This window comes from Callorhinchus milii, unplaced genomic scaffold (genome assembly GCF_018977255.1).
Source record: "Callorhinchus milii isolate IMCB2004 unplaced genomic scaffold, IMCB_Cmil_1.0 Scaffold4, whole genome shotgun sequence".
Taxonomy (NCBI): Eukaryota; Metazoa; Chordata; class Chondrichthyes; order Chimaeriformes; family Callorhinchidae; genus Callorhinchus; species Callorhinchus milii.
This window is the reverse complement of record NW_024704745.1, coordinates 38,844,871-38,866,680: the sequence shown is the minus strand read 5'-3', so window position 1 is coordinate 38,866,680 and position 21,810 is coordinate 38,844,871. Positions and strand designations below refer to the sequence as shown.

At 40.1% G+C, this 21,810-nt stretch overlaps 1 non-coding gene across 1 annotated transcript; it reads left to right on the top strand.

Moving 5' to 3' along the window:
• The first annotated feature begins 19,940 nt into the window (after positions 1-19,940).
• trnav-uac lies at positions 19,941-20,012 on the top strand. The gene has a single exon. It is a non-coding gene; the product is annotated as a tRNA-Val (tRNA).
• The last annotated feature ends 1,798 nt before the right edge of the window (positions 20,013-21,810 follow it).

Here is a 21,810-nt window from a genome sequence, read left to right as displayed (position 1 = left end):
AAGAAACTGAATGGGACTCGGTGCATGTACAACATAGGCGAGTATACGATTTATAAATACAACAATTTGCATTTATATAGCTTCCCGGAGCGCTTGACAGTGGCGGAGTCTGAGCCTAGGGGGAGATGGAGGGGGAGGTGACCCTAAGCACGATCAAACAGGAAGGTCTTGAGGCAAGATTTGAAAGTGGGAAGGGAGGGTGCAACGAGGAAGGATTGAGGGAGAGAGTTCCAGGGTTTCTGGGCTTAGTGGCTGAAGGCACGGCCATCGTTGTTCTAGCAGAGGACATAAGGGACAAACAGGAGGCTGCAGTCAGCCTAGCGCAGGCAGCGGCTTATGGAGTGGGGGGTAAGCACATCAGATAGGTAGGGAGGTGCGAGGGCAGAAAAGTGTTTTAAACTGAGTGAGAGGATCTTGAAATCAATCTGTTTGGTAATTGGGAGCCAGTGGATCCTGGCAAGAACTGGTGTGATGGGGCATAGCTTTTTGCAGGTGAGTATCCATACAGTGGAGGTTTGAATTAGTTGAATTTGTGTATGGTGGAGCTGGGGCATCAGTGAGAGGACATTGGAATATTCCAGCCGGGAATTGACGAAGGAGTGGATGAGGATGTTGGTTGTTTGGGTTCTGAGGTACAGCTGGAGGTGGGCAATGTGACAGGGGGCCTTGATGTCGGACAGACAAGGTGACAGGATATCAGCAGACTGGGAGTCGCAGTTGGAGCAGGAGAAGCAAATTTGGGTGTCATCCTCACACATGTGGAGGTTGATCCCATGTCTGCAGATGACAACAACAACAACAACATTGCATTTATAGAGCGCCTTTCACATCGAGAGGACGTCCCAAGGCGCTGGACAGTTGGGTCGGGACCCGAGCATGGGGGAAATGGTCAGGGTGAGGGGCGGGAAGGGAGGGAGCGAGGAGGGGGTAGAGAGTCGATAGGGGAGCTGAAGGCACGGTTGAAGAGAAAGGTCTTGAGACCGGCCTTGAAGGAGGAATGGGAGGAAGCAAGGTAAAAGCACTGGGGGATGGAGTTCCAGAGACTAGGGGTTGAGAGGCTGAAAGCCCGGCCACCGATGGTAGGGCGGTTAGGGCGGGGGATGTGGAGTAGACCGGAGCCAGAGGAACGGAGGGTGATAGTAGGTTGGAGAGGTAGGAGGGTGCAAGGCCGTGAATGGCCTTGTAGGTGAGGATGAGGATCTTGAATTCGATCCTCTGGGGGATGGGGAGCCAGTGGAGCCGAGCGAGGGTGGGAGTGATGTGGTCGCGAAGCCTGGTGCGGGACAGTACACGAGCTGCAGAGTTCTGAATGACCTGCAGCTTGTGGAGGGAGGTGGCGGGAAGGCCGGCGAGGAGAGAGTTCCCATAGTCCAGCCTTGAGGTGATAAAGGCGTGGACCAGAGTTTCAGCAGCGTGAGGGGTGAGGTAGTGCCGTAATCTGGCGATTTTCCGGAGGTGGTGGAAGGCAGTGCCAGCTGTGGCGCGGATGTGGGGAAGATAGGACAGCTCAGGGTTGAACAGAACACCGAGGTTCCTGAATGACTTTGAGAGATGGAGAGTGCAGCCTTGGATGCTGATGCTGTCAGCGCCTGAGGTGCGGATGCGCTGACGTGAGCCAATCAGGAGGGCCTCAGTTTTGCGCACATTGAGCTGAAGAAACTTGTCACTCGTTCAGGACTCGAACAGGCTGTCAGGACATCGGTGGTCGTGGAGTTGAGGGTAGAGGAAGAAAGGTAGAGTTGGATGTCATCCGCATACATGTGGAAGTTAACCTCATGTCTGCGGATGATGTCACCAAGTGGGAGCATATAGAGGGTGAAGAGGAGGGGACCATGGACAGAGCCCTGAGGGACACTGCACGAGACAATGTGGGGGCTGGAGGAAAAGCCGTTTGTAGAGACAAAACGAAGACAGTGGGAGAGGTAGGACCTGAACCACTCAAGGACAGGGCCTTGAAGGTTGAGGTGGGAGGACAAGTGGTGGAGGAGGATAGAGTGGTCGACCGTATCGAATACGGCCGATAGGACGAGGAGGCAGAGGGAGCCCTGGTCGCAGATGGTCAAGATGTCATTGGTGACTTTGACCAGGGTGGTTTCCGTGCTATGGGCAGCACGGAAACCCGACTGGAGGGGTTCGAAAAGTGACATCGCCAAGAGGGAGCATAAGGAAAAGAAGGGGGACAAGGATGGAGCCTTGGGGTACCCCTTAAGTGACCGGACGGGAGGAAAAAACATTTGCCGAGATGTATTGTTGGTGGTTTGTTAAGTAGGACTCACACCATGCGAGTGCAGTCCTTTTTAGGTCGATGAATGAGGAAAAGCAGTGAAAGAGGATGGCATGATCGACTGTGTCGAACGTAGTGGAGAGGTCCAGGAGGCAGAGGGAGTCCTGGTCACAGAGAGAGAGGATATCATTTGTTACTTTGATGAGCACTGTCTCTGTACTATGGGCAGGGTGAAAACTCCTGTGGAGGAGTTTGAGTAGGGAATGGAGGGAGAGGTATGAGCGAAGTTGATTGCAACAATGGGTTCCAAAACTTTGAGATGGGTCTGAAGTTTGTGCGATTGGAGGGACCGAGGGTAGGTGTTTAAGGACAGGAGTGAAGACAGCAGTTTTGAGAGGGAGTGGGACAGAGCCTGAGGGGAGGGACTGGTTGATTGGATCAGCCAGCAGTGGGCAGAGGAAGGGGAGTTTAGTGACCAGAATCTGGTTTGGGAAGGGTCTGAGGCAGAAGGTGGTGCTCTTCATCTGGGTGATCTTGGGGGAAAGGGAGAAGGGGGAAATGGGGGCAAAGCAGTGGAGGGTGTGGGCTGTGGTAGGAGGAGAGGGTGGTGAAGGAGACATGGGTGGGATGGTGGGCGACATGGCGGGTGGGGGAGGAGGTAGCCAGGCGGATATTATCTATCTTAGAGATAAAGTAGACTAAACTATAAATGCATCATATCTCAAATGAGGATAGAATGTGCTTGAGAGTGGGTATGGAGGAGGTGCTGGGTAGTGGGAATTTTTTAAATTATTATCCTTGCATTTGATATAGCGCCTTTCATGTCTTCTAGAAGTCTCTAAGCGCTGCACAGAATACACTGTAAAGTTAATTTTATTATTATTAATAAAATATTAGACCTATGCAAGTTTTACTTTATATCTAGATTTTGAGGTACTGAGACAGAGCCTCAGTACCTCAGTATGCTCAGTAGACAGAGCATGCACAATATTCAGTGGTATTACTGAGGTGACTTGTGTGCAAAGTACCTACCCACCTCTGCACTGCTTCCAGGGCCTGGATATTGCATTGTGTACACAGGTGTGGCCTAACTGAGCATTATACAGATTGAGTACTACTCTTGGGAATATGAATTGAACTGATTTGGTAATATATCCCAGCATACGTTCGCTTTGTTTATTGCTACGCCACTCTCCCTATGGAACAGACCTCAAATTCGAAACTCAGCAGAACTAAATTTCTTTTACACTTCGTGTTGATGTTGCAACATGCGGTGCCAATAATGCTGATATGAATGAGTATCAGTCTTATTTTTCCAGATACAGTAAGAGGTTGGACGGGCATCAGGCAAAAGTGCTCTCTCTCTCTATATTTTTCGGATTGCAGTTCCATCATCTCATTTCCAAAAATCGTCAGCTTCAAGCATAACGCTTTATAAGTGTCAAAATTGGCAATCGGATTCAATAATGTACAAAGCTCGACATAGAATCAGATTGTTTTATTTACTCAATCATTGCTGTCCTGATGATGGTGATTGAACATCTGCTACTCCAACCACCCCTTGGGTGCTATTTTACATACAATTAATACTTACTGTATCCTAGGAGTGCTGCAAAGAACATTTAACTGTCAAAATATATCTGGATTTTTCATTCCTGACACAGAGCCAGTTGCATGCAGCATGCACATTATTCAGTTTTATTACTGAGGAGACTTGTGTGCAAAATGTCTGAGTGCCAATTGTATGAAAGTAAATGGTGTGAATACTGAGAATTTTTCAAAGAGAAGCTATGCTTAACCACCAAGTGCAGCAACCTGAAGAATATGCATTTGTAATGAATTCACACAATGTCTAAAGCACTATACAATGCAATTACGAAAATCCCATAAAATTAAGGCTGCTTTGTTCCAATTTGTGGAATGGCATGAAGCAGGATGCTTGATTTATTATGCACGATGTAGTTGGCTCATTGGAAAACTAACTCCCAATTCCGGAGTTCTGTCCATGTGTATAATAATAATAATAATAATCCTTGCATTTGATATAGCGCTTTTCACGTCGGGAGGACGTCCCAAAGCGCTTCACAGAACATACTGCAAAGTGAATTGACTGTATATTTGTGGGTGAACGCGGCAGCCAATTGCACACAGCAATGTCCCACAAACAGTCGTAGATTGAAAATAACCAATTTATTATTGTGTTTGGTTTTGGAGAGATTATTATTAGGCGTGTGGAGTAAGGAAACTTGCCCAAGGTTTCGCCCTGCCTGGAATTGAACTCAGGTCTCTCACTTGCAAAGCGAGTGCTCTAACCACTGAGCTACAGGACTCCACATAATAGATCATGTGTATCTTAACAAATAAACGTGGGCGTTTCACTCACAAAATATACAGTTAATTCACTTTATTGTATATTCTGTGACAAGCTTTGAGACATCTCAACAACATGATAAGGCGCTATATCAAATGCAAGTATTGTTATTATTAATGCATTTATAGTTTAGTCAGAACTCCAGAATTGGGTATTTGTTTTTCACTTTTGATAAAAAGCTGAAGTTACAGACAACTCTTTTATAAAATCAAAAACTACTCCCTTGAAAGTTCTTGGTGGGTCCAAGTACATTTAACAGACCATTCGGTAAAGGAAGTCAAATTTGATTTGATTTGCAACGAGTGCTTTTAAACTATCGTGGGACTGAATCAAGCATGTCTGGGTCTGAATCAAGCATGTCTGAAACCTGCGCTCCAGACATTACCATGTGTAGGATAACAATGCTGGTTCACCCTCTCGCACATATAGATCCTTACTTAACTACAAAGTGATTTCATACTCCATATGCAACTACAAAGTGATTTCATATTCCATACTCAGCTACAGTGTACAGATACAGATCCATTATCAGCTACAGTGTGATTCCTTTTTAAAATAAAATTATTGCAATTTGTCTCAAACAATTATTTCTCAAGAGCGTTGAAATAATCTTAAACAAGGCTTCATTCATTTTATGCAATTTAGAATGAAATGCATAGCAGAATTGGAACAAAAAGAAACAAAGTAATCAGAATTCCTATAAGTAAAAGATGATTACTATCATTCTGCCAGTAGCATAATGTAGAACTTTGTGGGGTTCTCTTTAATTATTATTTTTACTACATCATTGTAGTACATTGTGCTAATCCATATTAGCTTTCAAAATGAAATTAGATCTCATCTAAAATACTCCAAAATTGAGTAAACTAAAGGGATGTGGGAAAGGGCAGGTAAATGGGACTGGAAGGATTGCACTTTAAAAGAGCCGGTGCAAACACAATGGGCCGAATGGTCGTCTTCTGTGCAGTAAATTTCCATTTCTATCATTAAATGTAATTTGCAATTATTTTTAGAAAGAGCTGCTTCTAGAAGAAAGTTACACCAAATAATAACAAGATAAACTATAAGATTACTAACCCTGTCAATTTCTTCTCAAGCACTGAATACCAGAAATTTGTTTTTTAGCAATGTACCAGTATGTGCAAAATTCATTAGTTGCAGTCATTAAGTTGATGATATGGATTGGCAAGTCTGAGTTACAGGGAAACAAAACCCAATGCTATATTTATTACAATCCTATTCAAATAATTAACCATTGTTCAATGTTTTGAAACACACTTTATTTCCTTGTGTTTGTATCTCTGCATCAGTACATTTTATATTGCAGGCATTTTGCAAATAGCACTCTTATTTCTCATTTCAATGCCCCTGTGTTTTGTTTCCTTCTTCAGTGCACTCTGCAGAGTATGAAAGAGCAACAGATTATGATTTTATTGCCAATTTCAAAATACATATCAGATATTACTGGTAAGGATGCAGTTGAGATTGGTAATAAAATTAACTCTTCTGGGTTTGCCGATGCTGAATTATTCTTATTGCTGAGATAAACACTATAGAGGTTTAAAATAAATAAGCAAATGTTGAATAACTGTTGTGTTGAATTAAGAGACGATTTGAAGTATTAGGCTTACACAGACTTGCTTTAAGAACATCGGAACATAGAAACAGGAGGAGGCTGTTCAGCCCTTCGAGTCTGTTCCGCCATTTAATTAGATCATGGCTGATCTGTACCTCAACTAATCCTATCAAATCCAATTTCCTGCTTTCTCCCCATAACCGTTAATAGCCTGACCTACCAAAAAGCTATCAACCTCACTCTTGAAGTTGTGGATGGATCCAGCATCCACAGCCTTTTGGGGGAAATTCCAGATTTCTACCACGCTTTGAGTGAAAAAATGCTTCCTGATTTCACTCTTAAATGGCCTGGTTCTAATTTTAAGATGATGTTCCTTGTTTTCGATTCCCCCATCAGAGGAAATAGCTTTTCTGTACCTACCCTACCAAATCCCTTTATCATTTTAAATACCTAAATCGAATCACCCCTCAACCTAAACTCAAGGGAATACCTGAGCCAGTGAAGTGTGTTGTGTATCATTACTATCTGTCAAAACAAATGCTGGAGAAAATGTGGACATCAGTCAGCAGCCTTGACCAAAGACAATTCTCAATTCATCACTATTGTATTCAGTTTTTAGTGACGCCTCACAATATTATTTTGTCAATGTTCTCTACAGAGAACCAAACAAGGTATATGTTGCCATTGGTCACTCTCTGGTTTTGTTTACAGACCTGTAAACATTCACATACTTGCTCAGAGGTACCTTGACTGGAAATTTGAGTTTCTTTAATGAACCTTCTGGCAATATATGATACCAATGGTTTACAGGCATGTGTTCCAGGAAGCCTGGCAGTATCTGTGACTAAGTATTTCCTGTTAATTCAAGGCTCTGAAACATGTTTCTTCAGGGACAGTTGACTGGGAGATGGCTATTATGTAATTCACTACACCATGAAAGTCTCAGTGTCTGTGTGTGTTTTCTGTCTAAGTTATTTCTATGTAATGCTCGTCTCTCTCTTCCACAGGTGACATGCTTTCAACAGAAGCCACAAATCATAAGGGACACATCTGCTTACCTAACTCTGGAAAGTATCAGGGACAGGTCAGTAAGAGCCAAGGCTTGGGGACCCCAGAGTGTGTGTTGGGGTATTGCTGGAGGCTAACCTGTTAACCTGCTTGACATTGTCTGGCAAGCTTTCCCGCTGCTTGTCCAGCTAGGACCACTCCATTAGGGCTTTGGTTTGCAGGGTTAAACAAGCTGAGTGGGATGATTCCCTGCCCTCAGTGACTTGTCTGCCCTTCCAAGTCCTATAGATGATGCAGGCTGGCAGGCTGGATGCATCAGCAGTGCCCTGGAATACTGCGGACCTACCAGATTTAGAAACCGGATTCCCGAGGCTGCCAGAGAGTCCAGGCTCAATTCTTAACATTTCGTTGCCAGGCATGTCACCTTGGAGTCAGCTCGGCTCCAAGATGACCCCACTTCTCCTCCCACCTCAAAGAGGATAGTAACTAGTGGTAGTTCAACATCCAACACATGAGGGTTTAAGCCCTCATTAGTTTGATGGTAGGTACAAGGAATTTCCTGTGAGCTTCCCAATGGGCGACACAGCTCAATATGAATGAAGCTCAATTATAATGTTATATATTTTATTGTTCTGATGTAAATTGTCAACCTGGATTAATTAGTAGCAATCTCATCTCTGGGTCAGAATTTGAGAGTTGAAAACCCAACATCTATACTTTCAGCTCACAGTTTAGAAGGACACCCTGATGTGGAGGAGCTTTCCATTTTAGAATTGCGATCCTTTAGACAAGATATGAGTCTGAGGTCCCATCTGGCTATTCAAGTAAATATTAAAGTTCCCAGGACAACAATTTAAAAAGAGAAAGAAGTTTTTCCCCGTGCCCTGCCTAGCAATCCACCAAGTTAATTCATCATTCACCTCACCTCATTGTGGAGTCCTGTAGCTCAATGCTTAGAGCACTCGCTTTGCAAGCGAGAGACCTGAGTTCAATTCCAGGCAGGGCGAAACCTTGGGCAAGTTTCCTTACTCCACACGCCTAATAATAATCCCTCCAAAACCAAAAACAATAATAAATTGGTCATTTTCAATCTACGAATGTTTGTGGGACATTGCTGTGCACAATTGGCTGCCACGTTTGCCCACAAATATACAGTCAATTCACTGTACAGTATATTCTGTGAAGCGCTTTGGGACATCCTCCCGACGTGAAAAGCGCTATATCAAATGCAAGGATTATTATTATTATTATTATGACATTTTATGGTAGTTTGCAGTATGCAAATTATCTGCTACCTTTGGCGATAAACACATAGTCACTACACTTGCCAGCAATTACCTCTGAGGTGCTCTGAGACACATAAGTGCTATATTAAATAATAATAATAATAAACAAACTCGGATTCCAGGTAATACATTCTAGCAGTGCTTCTGGTCAGCTATGTGAGGTTCATTAAGACGTCCTCCCTGTGTGAAAGGCATTATATAAATGTAAATTGTTGTATTTCTCTTCAGCATTCAATATTAACTGCAAGTGTGCAATATTACACACAACAATAAAAAAATCTGCAATTATGATGTTTTATTGTATCATCAACTCCATGCTGGCACCAAACTCTGGAGTTTTAATCAAACAAATGTCCACAATATTAATCAAACTTTGCAACCCACACGTTAACCTGACTAACCCCAGTCCACAGGGAACCACTGCAAGGGTCCAGCAGTGTACTTACAATATTTATCCAGTTTTTATACAGAAAAGTTAACCAATGCTGCATAAATTGCTTTTGCTGGGAGCTTATTCCACCAAAGTGCACAAAAAACATTTTCAAACCTCTAGTGACCTTTGAGGCTTGCTAAACTTGTACCTCCAGCTCTATGGCCACGGTATAAGTTAATGATTCTCGGGCCTCCATAGTTTTATTTCTGGTCATTGTTTGAAGACTCTATCCTTTGACTCCTTTGTTAACTCTGACATTTTAGGTGTATTCTAACTGCAGAATCACTTGCTTTTGTCCCTTGACCAATGAGATCATTATTCATATCTTAAATCTTCACTTGTTTTGTATTCCATTGGTCATTTCATTACCACACCATATGTTGTAGTTTTGTTCATTAAATGCAGAATTTTCCATTCAGTTATGTAATTATACATTCTACATTCATCTGATTAAATTATGCATCACTTTAGTCTTTTGCTTGAGCATTATTGTTAATTTTGTATTTTAGACATTTCCAGCTGTTTCTTGCAATTTGATAATACTTTTGATATTGCCACCACAACACTGATACCAATTTCCCTCCTTTGACAGCTGCTCATTTGCTGTAGTTACCGCATACCTTGAACTGAAATTCTAAGATAAATGTTGAGGCAGGTTCAAAAGCATTGGTTCAATGTCTGTCCCAACTCATTTGCCGCCAGTGACAATTATTCTATCAACGCATTTTAAAAATTATATGTGCACTGGAGTTTATATTGACTAACATAATGTCATCTGAGGGATTGATAGCTGTTGTCAAATGCATATTGTAGACTTTTTTTATATTATTAGTTCTCATTTCTCCAGATAGAGCAAACATTTAGTAGTGAAGGCTTCAATGCTGATGATGCATCAACATGCTCTACGCTAGAAATATAATTTATTCATTAGTGGATTTCAATACAATTAGATTAAAATTGAATTCTGGTTAAAAAATATTTCCAGCACACTTTCACGCTACTTTGTTTTTGTTATTGAATTGAAGAGCAATACCCACACAGAATATTTGCTGTAAAAAAATTATTTTGTGACTGTATACACATCACTTTTATTTAATATTTCCATTGTATTTGATTGGGGCTATACTGCAGTTATAAGGATTTGCTTGTATCATGCTTAAAACAATTGAAATTGTGCAGCAGAGGTATTATAATAGAGTCCTTCAACTTACTAAACACTGTTCGTGTTGTACTCTATCTTGCTAATGGTATTATTGACAGTAGATAAGTAAAGTGTTTGTCCTGTACATGGTATTGAATGGTATTCACAGCACTTTTCATGTGATCCTTTTTGCTATTGGGAAAGACACAGGTAAACTTACAAGGGTATCTCCATTCTTTCTGCTTGTTTTTGTCTTTTATGCATTGATGAATTATTCTCAGAAAGCACTCTCATTTTTTCTGGTATTATCCAGTTTCAGGGTTGGAGTTTGCTGGCACATTCTTAGACTGAAGAAAGTAACTAACCAGCACTGCAAGTGCTTAAGCCCCTATCAATCTGCTCGCTGACTCTGCTCAGCCTGCTTCACATTCCCTGCCTTGCCCACCCCACTATTGGCGGGTGAGCCTTAGGCCATTCTGCTCCCACCCTCTGCTACTCCATCCCGTCCAAAACACTGACCGTCCAGCACCTTGAGAGGTCCTCCTGACGTAAAAGGTACCATACAAATGTAATTTTGTTGTTGTTTTTGTAGTTATTATCTAAAGTCAATTTACTTTCTCCAATTATATAAAACAACTTCCCATAGATCAGCATTTACAATTTTTCTGTTCAGGTGAGTCCTTTCTCTATGTGTTGGTTTGGTTTTAATTCTGTTTCCTGTGTCTAATGTTGTTTCAGTTTTTACAGTATTTAAATGTTACATCCACAGAGCAGGGAAATGTGCCAAACTTGGCATCCATCGGCTCAAACAGATGTGGCAGATGTGCACCAGTTGTGTACTTTGGTGAGTGGCACTGATAATAATAATATTCAATCTCTTTGTTAATGAATTAGTAGCTACAGAGGGAGTCACTGCCATTCAAGTTCAGGGTTTTAATTAACAGTATTTTATTGTAATTTTAAAGGAACTTTTTTTCAGATAGTCTTGTGAGTCCCATAGGGAAGCTTGTCAATTATTAATGACTGTTATCATTACTTCAACAATAACAAATTTATTTCAAACTTTTAAGTATAGATGAGAGTATAGGAAGGAATTATGTAACTCCCTCATTAGTACTTGTGCAATTGAGTATAGTATTCATTACACTAGTGTGATTATTAGCTTTGTTAGTTAAACATCAATGATGACTGTTTTTATTACAAATGGTCTTAACACCCATGAGCAAAGGAGAAGAAAATGGCTATGGTTCTTACTCCTGGGTTTCCTGCAGGAAAATGCACATTTGTTGATGTTGGTTAAGGATAGAATTGGACTGGTCATTGATGCTCCTGCAGTTGAATCATCTTCCAGCACTCACTAAGGATTACTTGAATAATGTGAATAATGACCACTTGAGCAATATGTCCGAGACTAAACTGCAGATGTTGAATCATAATCCAGTAGAACAAAAAAAGTCAAAATGATTTCAGGAGGAAAGAGCTGAAGGGTAGAAAACTGAAGGGAAAATTTGCAAAAAGTGNAAAAAAAATGCAAATGCAGTTATTTAAGACATCAATAATTGTTGCTGGAAAATGTACTTATGAACAATGTGTTGTGGGCTTGGGCTTTTCCCCTTTCCCCGATACAGTCTAGTCTCACATGTCAAGAATAGTCACTTGGGAAGGATGACCAGCGCCAGCATGAGACAACATATCAGGGTGAGAATTAGCAGCCAAAGAATTCTTAATATAAAAACAAGAGTGCCAAACTAATTGTTGCTGATGTAATGCTTGTTAAAATCTGAAGAATGCTAATAACCTCTCTACCGTTCAGGTACTTAAAACAATAGCAGGAGGCAGAGCTCCAGGAGCTTATTAAATTGCTTCCTTGGTTCTTTAGTCACGGGGAAAGCCTTAATTACTTCCGAGCCGACGTGTTTGTCTATTCCTAGAAGTAATTTTCCTTCGGATAATTATGCTGCAAATAGTTTCAGATTTTGCCATGTGCCAAATATGCCACCTATATATGGCCGAGCAATGATGGTTTGAATTCAGCTCATTCATTCAGTGTCTGTGTTTGGTGGGGGGGTGGGGGAAGAAGCTGAGCTCTTAGTCGGCATAAGGTCAGAATGAAACAGCACAGCAATTTATCAAATGTGGAGGCAGCATTAGATCAGAAGTAGCCACAATGTTACTGCAGATGAAGAGAACGGTAAATTGTGAGTGATTTATATGGCTGGTTGTATTTTCAATTTTTACTGAAGCAAGCTTTGTTTCCACCAAGCTCTGAGAAAGAGCATCAGCAAATATGTGCCATGGATGGATAGAACGTGCAACTCTTTACTTTTCTGGAGAATAGGTATATCTTAATCCAATATCCTGAAACACACGTTACAAACTGGAGATTTGAGATCTAAATGCTTTGTTTGAGATCTAAATGACAAAGTCAGAATGCTTTATTCATACTGGGCTTTTTATAGTAAATCACAGTATAAAGAGGGATCAAGGAGCCACATCCATAAGTGAATGGCTTGAGAGGCAAGATGCTAAAATCAGTTTAGATTACAGACTTATTACAGTCATTCTTTTGGTGCTGCAAACATATTTATCATTAAAGAGGCCACGTGACTTTCCCCAAGATTAAAACCTAACAACTGAAATTGGAATTTGCACACTTAGTTGAACCTATCAGAATTCTCCTCACCCCTATCTACTTGTTAGGAGCAGGGATTTAAAAATTAAAGCAGAGAACATAATAATAATGATAATTCTTGCATTTGATATAGTGCCTTATCACGTCTTTGAAACGTCTCAAAGCGCTTCACAGAATATAATGTAAAGTTGTTGCTGAATCGCGGCAGCCAATTGCGCACAACAATGTAATATAGATCTGCCTTTATCTCCAGTCTCTAGTGGGGTAAAAATGGTATTTTATGATTTGAAAATATCACATAACAGAAAATACCTCCTGGTCGATAGTTGGTCACAGCTGTGAACCCCTTCCCACAGCACTCATCATTACTTCAGCACAGTGGCTGGGACTGAAGCCACCTGCAGCAATAACTGGACTTGCCTGGCAGAGTGGTAGCACTCTCGCCTCTGAGTCAGAAGGTTGCGGTTTCAAGCTCCAATCACATAGATTAAGATTACACTCCAATGCAGTGCTGGGACTGTGCTGCATTGTTGGTAGTGACGTCTTTTGGATGAAACATTAAACCAAGATCCTGTTTGCCTGTTCAGGTGGATGTTAAATATCCCATAGAAGGCAGTTTCTCCTGGTGTCCTAGCCAACAAATCCCCTAAATAAAACTGATCACTCATTGTGGGTGTTTGTGGGATATTGCTGTGTGCAAACTAGCTGCCGCATTTCACCCACAAGATACACAGTCAACTTTACAGTATATCCTGTGAAGTGCTTTGCGACATCTGAATAACGTAATAAAGCGCTTTATCAAATACAAGGATTATTATTATTAAGTTCGGAGGGTGGAGTGGGCACAACAGTAAGAAATACCACATCCAATGTCACAATGTTTACCTGGATATTACTCCTCTTTCAACAATATAAACAGTACATAAATAGCTTGATATGCATACATGTAAATTGTCTACTTTCTGTAATAAAATGATTTATTTGCAGATACTGTGTTCGGAACGCCATCTGAAACCAGCACAGGGCAGAGACAGGATTATTTTGCATTGAAAATTATGCTTTATGCATAATCCTTCTAGGACTCTGAGATACCTCCTTTTTCCTGTAGTACAATAACATATTCTGAGTGCTACATAACTGTACAAGAGTGCTGCATTTCCAAATCAAATCAAAAATTATTTACTACAGATTTTGTGAATCAACCATATTATTTTAAAATGAGAAATTATTGTTCAATAAAATGTTGTGTTAAGGAGATACCAATAGGAGATAACAGTATACTTGTGTTAAGCATAGAACAAAATGCAAATGTACCTCTGTTGTGTAGCTACCTCCATTTTAAGGTGAGTTGTAATAATAATAAAAAAATCCTTGTATTTGATACTGCGATTTATCACGTCTTCGAAACATCTTAAAGTGCTTCACAGAATATACTGCAAAGTGAATTGACTGTATATTTTCTAGCCTAAACGAGGCATCCAATTGCGCCAGCAGTGTCCCACAAAGAATCGTGGATTGAGTATTATTTTTTCGAAGCAATTAATATCCACAGAAAAGCAATCTGCCAATCAACTAACAACTGTACCCCTACTTACAGCTAGGTAAACAGTGTGGGGTAAGGAAACTTGTCCAACGTTTCACCATGCCCGGGAATCGAATCCAGGTCTCTCGCTTGTGAGACGAGTACACTAACCACAAAGATAGAGGACTCCACGATATGATGAAATATAAAGATTTGATATGGATGGCTACTGCCAGGGTGATAAAAGTTTTGAATTCAGAGTGAGAAAGAAAAAAAATCATGCAAGGAGATAGCAAATGAAGCAACAATTAGGAAACAAACCACAGCATGCAAAAATAACATCTGTTACAATAACCGTAATATATACTATTCAGCATTTATATATACTGTAACTCAACAGAGAAAATTCTAAATAGGAAGAAGTTAGAATAAGAGAAAAGTACTTAATTGAAAATTAGAGCTAGTATCAACAGCCTATTAAGTTCCTGAAATTTGTCATGCAAATGCTATATGCTTGTGAATTAAGAATACGGCTTAACTGAGCAGAATGAGTTTCAATGGAATGTATTGAGTGAAAAGCTGTATTTTAGAAATCCGAAACTGCTTTATTTTATTAAGCTAGTGTGCTAATAATGTCATCACTTTTTATACATCGTTCTTTCACCCGCTGCTTTGACATTTACAGAACCATTCATTTGGGAGTTCGAGATCTCACAATGCTACTGTTGTGATAGTTTTTTCCCCCCATTGACTAGATCTGCAAGTTTGTGTTAATTTGTCCCATACTTCACAGCTTCATTAGCATGTGTCAGTTGCAATTAGATGTGACTGTGAATATTCATAGAAGCACTTATGTAAAATCAAGACCTTGTGATAATGCAGCTTGTGACGTCTGAAAGTGTCCGTTTATGGCAGAGAGGTTATAAAACTAATTACATCAACATTAATCAAAAAAAGTTTTAAAAATCTGCAATAGAGAACTGTTCTACCATTTTAAAATGCTGAAGTGGAGCTGCAGTTTATTTTCAATGTACCACTTTTAAATTGAATTATTTCCAGTGTGTATCTTACCAACAGTTTTAATATGGGGACGTCACTAATTGTGATGAGGAAAATGAAAGACCCAGGAGATTATAGATAGGATGAGCAGATACATGGCACCTGCAATTTGTTGCCAAAAATGTGAAGTAAAAGTAACACAACTGTAAATTACATTTGTATAGCGTCTTTCATGTCAGGAGGATGTCCTGAGGAGCAGGACAGTCAGGGATTTAGACGCGAGCAAGGGGTTGGGATCAGGAGGGGTGGAGGGCAGGGTGGGTTGGAGTAGGAGGGTGACTGAAGGTGCGGTTGAAGAGGAGGGAATTGAGACGTGCCTTGACAAACCGGATGTCATGATACGGTCACTTCTGATTTATGATTGAAATTATTGATAATATTAACAAATACTCTAAAAGTATAACAGTCCAACACATATTCACGACTTCTAGTTTATGATCGCTGCCAGCATTTTGCTTTGAACTGTTTCTCAAACAAATTTAAGGTCTGAAAAGTCCAATAAAATGTTGGGTAGCTAAACAACATAAATTGCTTTTTGGCATCAAGAATGTTTTAAAATAAATTGTCACTTTGTTAACAAATTCCAGAATTTCAGTCACAATCTAGAAGTCATAATTAGACTCGTATCCCATTAATCTTCACATGAGTAACAATGCCTGTTCTGACGCCTGCATTCTTACCCGTACCAAACTCCGCTCCCCGATTACCCCAGTCTTTGCCAAACTGCACTGGCTGCCTGACCCAGAGAGAATCGATTTCACGATCCTCACTCTTGTCTTCAAATCCCTTCATTCCTCTGCACCCCCCTACCTCTCTGACCTTCTCTCTCCTCACAATAGTGCCCGTTGCTTTCGCTCCACCAGGTCTGGACTCCTACTTGTTCCCCGAATCCTCTGCTCCACCATTGGCGACCGTGCCTTCAGCTACTACACCCTGAGGCTCTGGAACTCCCTTCCTCACTCCCTTCGCCTTGCCCCCTCTCTTCCTATTTTCAGGTCTTGGCTAAAGACCTTTCTTTTCGACCACGCCTTTGGTCACCTTCTTCCCGCTCCCACTGGTTCGGCCCCGGGATCCGTTATTGTGAAGCACCCTGAGACGCCGTCCAGAGTAGAGGGCGCTATATAAATCAAATTTGTTGTTATTGTGGTTGAGTATTAGCCTTTCTAATCCAATCACTTATACCCCTCTATTCTGTCCTCCTTCATGTATGCACCAGGTTTGCTCTTAAATATGTTGATGCCTTACATTCTCACCATCTTCTTCATATAAAGCTTCATATCAAGCCATTCATACAATGCAATACAATTTGGATTTATATAATACCTTTCACACTGGGAAGACATCTCAAACTGCTTGAGTTCCTAAACTACCTTTTAGATTTGCTACTGCCCATTTATTTTGCACTCAATAACAATGGGAAATAGCCTATTACCTTCTACCTTATTGAATCCTTTCAAAAATTTCTATCAGGTCCAAACACAATCATCTCACCTTCAGAGAGAAAAAAACCAACCGATTCAATCTTTCTTGATAGCTGTATTCACTCTTTCCTGAAAACATCCTTGTAATTCTACACTGTACTTGCTCCAATGTTATGGTGTTCTTACAGTAGGATGGCCACCAGAACTGCACAGAGTCCTCCAAATGTCCTTAAGGCTTAAATTATTGATGGTTGAGGCTGCATGGTACAAAAAGTTAGAACAGTGCTTTTTCATCTATGTGATGCCAGCTCAATTCCAGCACAAGCTGTTGGTGGATATCAGATTACTGATTCTCTTGCTTATGGCTATAACGGTTCTAACTGTATTGGATTCAGGTGGGACTTGAAAAGGGGAGGGAGGGGCAAGGTTGAGGGATTGAGGGAGAGTGTTCCATAGTTTTGGGGCATGGTGGCTGAAAGTGCAACCTCCAATGATGGAGCGGAAGGTACGGGGGATGCGCAGGAGGCTGGTGCCAGTTGAGCAGAGGTGCCGGGTGGTGGATTAGGGAGTGAGGGGGTCGGAGAGGTAGGGAGGTGCCAGAGAGTGAAGGGTCCTGTAAATACAATACAATTTACATTTATATAGTGCCTTTCTTATCAGGAGGATGTCTTAAACCTGGGGACGGGAGCCAAGAGAGTGGGGAGGATACAAGCAAAGAACACATAAATATGTGATTAGAAATAAAGTCTAATCATATTATCAAAATTTGGCTTGGACAACTTTATAGAAGAGATTTTCACTTTATACCCCCAATGAAAGCCTTGTAAAAGCCTACACCATTATCGTTCATTGTTCTACTTGTCCCCTCCACTCAGCTAATTCACTTTCCCGACCTTTCTTAATAGCTGTATCCACTCTTTCATGAAAACATCCTTGTAATTCTTCACTGTACTCGTTCCAATGTTATGATGTCCTTACTGTAGGATGGCCACGAAAACTGCACACAGTCCTCCAAATGTTCTTGATGCTTTTCCGCCGTTCAATGAGTTTAGTGTCTTCTACCCCCTGACTCCTTGTTCCATTTACTACATGTGGAATTGAGCCCTGATCAATGTTATGCTGTTAATGGACTATTAAAGGAGCCAGCCCCTAACCCTGAATTGACATCAGGTTTTGGTCCCATTTCTAGAGGGCATTATGATGGTTTTGATGAGTGCTCTCTCCCATGAGCTCTAAGATCCTTAACAAAAATTGATCCTGCAATAAATCTCTGCATTGATTGTCCCTTTGAATTTCCCATCCATTGCTGGGGGTCCTTATAATTAAAAGAAAATAAGCATAAATTGGTCACTCAATCCATGACTGTTTGTGGGACACTGCTGGGTACAATAGGCTGCTACATTTCACCCACAAAATGTACAGTCAAATCACGTTAAAGTAAATCTTGTGATGTGCTTTGAGACATGATGAGGCAATTTATCAAATGCAAGGATTGTTGTTGTTAGGATGGCCTGCTGCACTTATCTTGTTCATGGAGGTGCCATCCTTTGAATAAGATGTTGAACTAAGGCTCTATCTGCTTGTTCAGGTGGACGTTAAAGATCCTGTGACTCTATTCAAAAAGAGAAAGGAGTTTTCTCTGGGCACCATCTACTTTGTCCTAACCTCTGAAACTCTCTCTAACCCTCCGTCTCAGCCCCATTCATTTTGTCTTTAAATTCTGCTTTAATTTAAATTAATTTAAATTTGTTTCACCCACAAAATACACGGTTAACAATATATTCTGTGAAGCGCTTTGAGGTGTCTCAACGACATGATAAGGCACTATATCGAGTGCAAGGCTTAATATTATTTAAAACTTATCTATTTGAGCAAGCCTATAGTCGCTTCTCTCTCTCCCCCATCCATGCTTGGCATCTGACTTCAGCATTGTTAAGCACTCTGGTACATTATTCTACCTGAAAGGCACGATATAAAAGCAAGTTGTAAAAATCTTTATAATTACCCTTTAAATTAGCAACCATTTTTTCATAGCTTTCCTAATCTCTCTTTTTACTGCCATTTTATGCATAAAATATTTCTCCAGGTTTTGTTTCGTAGTACCAGATCTGTGTTCACCTTGGACCTCCTTTTAAAACTCATTTTTGATTAAATTTCTCTATCCATGCATGGCACTGTAGCCTATGATACAGTCTCTGAACTCCTTCTAAGAATGTGTTTAACCAGTTTCCCATTTATTTCAAGTTTAAATATGTTCCAATGCCAATTCTTCTCTCTGGGCTAGTTTTTTATGTCACTAAATGTGCCTTTTTCCAGTTGATTACTCTTAACCTTGACTACTCTTTTTCCTTGTGCATTTTTATATTGAATCTAACTATGTTGTGTTCACTGTTTCCCACATGCTCTATCACCTCAAAATCACTTGTTTCATCTGCTCGATTGTTCAAAAATAAGTCAAACATTGCTTGCTTTCTTGTCAGTGCCTTGGGACGTCCTCCTGTGAAAGGCTCTATACCAATGTAATTTGTCGTCGTCGTTGTTTTTGGGTGGGTATGGAAACAGTTATGAAGCACCAAGGTCACTAAATGTACAGATGATTGAAGAATGCCAAGCATGAGTACAATCACTTATTTAATTCTGTTGTAAATATCTTGTCGTAGGATCACATTTTGCATGTCTTACGGTTGGCATTTAAGCTCTCTAATTTCCATACTAATGAAGAATAGTCCAGATCTTCGTAAATCGTATCCAATTTATTTTTATATTTCTATTTCAGCAAATCATAACTATATGCATAGATTAAGGCACTTCAATTATTATAGTATTTATCTGACATTAGCAAGTTGGGACAAGTCACAGTACTTGTGTAACTAGAGATTTTTGCATTAATAAATATTCAGGACTGTTGCTAGATAATCCTCTTCAATGTGCACTTCTGTTCCACTTACAGGAATTTTTTCTTAAACCGATGCACTTTAAAATTTGAAGGCCACATCACTTAGATATCTGCTTTAGCAAAAACATTAATTACTATAAACAACTTCAGATTTCTGCTAGCATTCTGGGCAAATGCCATTGCATTCTGTGCACTTATTTGTGTTCAACAGTGATTTTACAAGTGTCATTTTGTTGTTGTTGTTGTTGAATGTCAATCATTTAAATATCCCATTGTTTCCGCATTTGCTCTTATTGCCCCACCACTACAACCAAGTGCAAATATTTGTTATATATGCCTCTTTCTTGCTATTATTTTATTTGCTCACTTGGAGTCCTGTAGCTCAGTGGTTAGAGCACTCGCTTTACAAGTGAGAGACCTGAGTTCAATTCCCGGCAGGTCAGGGCGAAACCTTGGGCAACTTTCCTTACTCCACACAGAGCCTAATAATAATCCCTCCAAAACCCAAAACAATAGTAAATTGGTCATTTTCAATCGACAACTGTTTGTGGGACATTGCTGTGCGCAATTGGCTGCTGCGTTCGCCCACAAATATACAGTCAATTCACTTTACAGTGTGTTCTGTGAAGCGCTTTGGGACGTCCTCCCGACGTGAAAAGCACTATATCAAATGCAAGGATTATTATTATTATTCATGGAGCCTCTATCTTTGCTACAAATCTCATACTGTTAGGTATGAATTCCACACGTTCATTAACTAATTCTATTTCAAATATTTCCCACTGCTAATTGACCACTCTACCAATATGTTTTCTATCCAATCTATGCCATACAGTTTTGCATTCCCGTGAGAAAATGGAATACAGTTGAATACCATCTATCTACATACCATGTCCATTTATTTCAAAAGGGGTCCAAAATCAAAATGAATGTGGGGGCTTGGATACGAACCATAAACACCTTGTACTGCACATATGTAAAGCTACACAAAGTTCCACCCATGAGTGCACAATTCGTATGGATACAATCTATGAATCCAGTAGTTTAGTGGTTTGAGCACTCGCCTCGCAAGCGAGAGGACCTAGGTTCAATTTCTGGGAAGTTTCGTTACTTCACACTCTTCTGTTTACCTAGTAGTAAGTAGAAACCTGGTTGTCAGTCATTTGGTGGATTGCTTTTTCAGAGGCAATAATCCCTTCAAAAATAATAATAATAATTTGGTCACTCAATCCAAGACTGTTTGCGGGACACTGCTGTGCGCAATTTCGCCTGCAGTGTTTCACCCACAAAATATACAATCAATTCACTTTAAAGTATATTCTTTAAGCGCTTTGAGACGTCTCGAAGATGTGATGAAACACTATATCAAATACAAAGATTTTTATTTTTATTATTACAACTCACCTTGAAATGGAGGTAGTTACACATTTGCATTTTGTTCTATGTTTAACACAATATACAAATATACTGTATATTGGTATCTCCTTAGCACAACATTTTATTGAACAATAATTTCTCATTTAAAAATAATATGGTTGACTCACAAAATCTGTGGTAAATAGTTTTTGATTTGATTTGGAAATGCAGCACTCTTGTACAGTTATGCAGCACTCAGAATATGTTAATGTACTGCAGGAAAGAAGGAGGTATCTCAGAGTCCTAGAGAGATTATCTGTACAGCATAATTTTCTATACAAAATAATCTTGTCCTTGCCATGTTCACCCACAATTTTACAGTATAATCTGTGAAGCACTTTGAGATGTCTCAAAGACGTGATAAGGCACTATGTCAAATGCAAGAATTATTATAAGAATTAGTTGTGCCAAGTTCACACATGCTTGATGGTCACTTGATTTAGGTACTGGAGAGTGACTACTACCAATAAACTAGTACTCTAGAAGAAGGAAAAAAGGAGACAAATCATATTAGGAGAAGAATTCAAGAGAGAAAACTGGCCAGGGAAAAAATATTACTATTCTATAAACATTCTATTGAACTTGAAGGTTCCTACTTAATGCTGTTGCAAGAAATGGAACAAATGCAATACATTTGACTTTTTAAACACCAGATATTCATAAGTGTCCATTGGGATTTTGTAGGAGCATTGATTAGGTCAACTATATTCAGTTGTCTGCTGATAGATATGAATCTGTGGAAATTCAATTTGCACTTTGAGCTGTTCCTACACTACAAATACTGTCCGAGTTAAACTATAGAACATGGAAAAAAACTGTTGAATT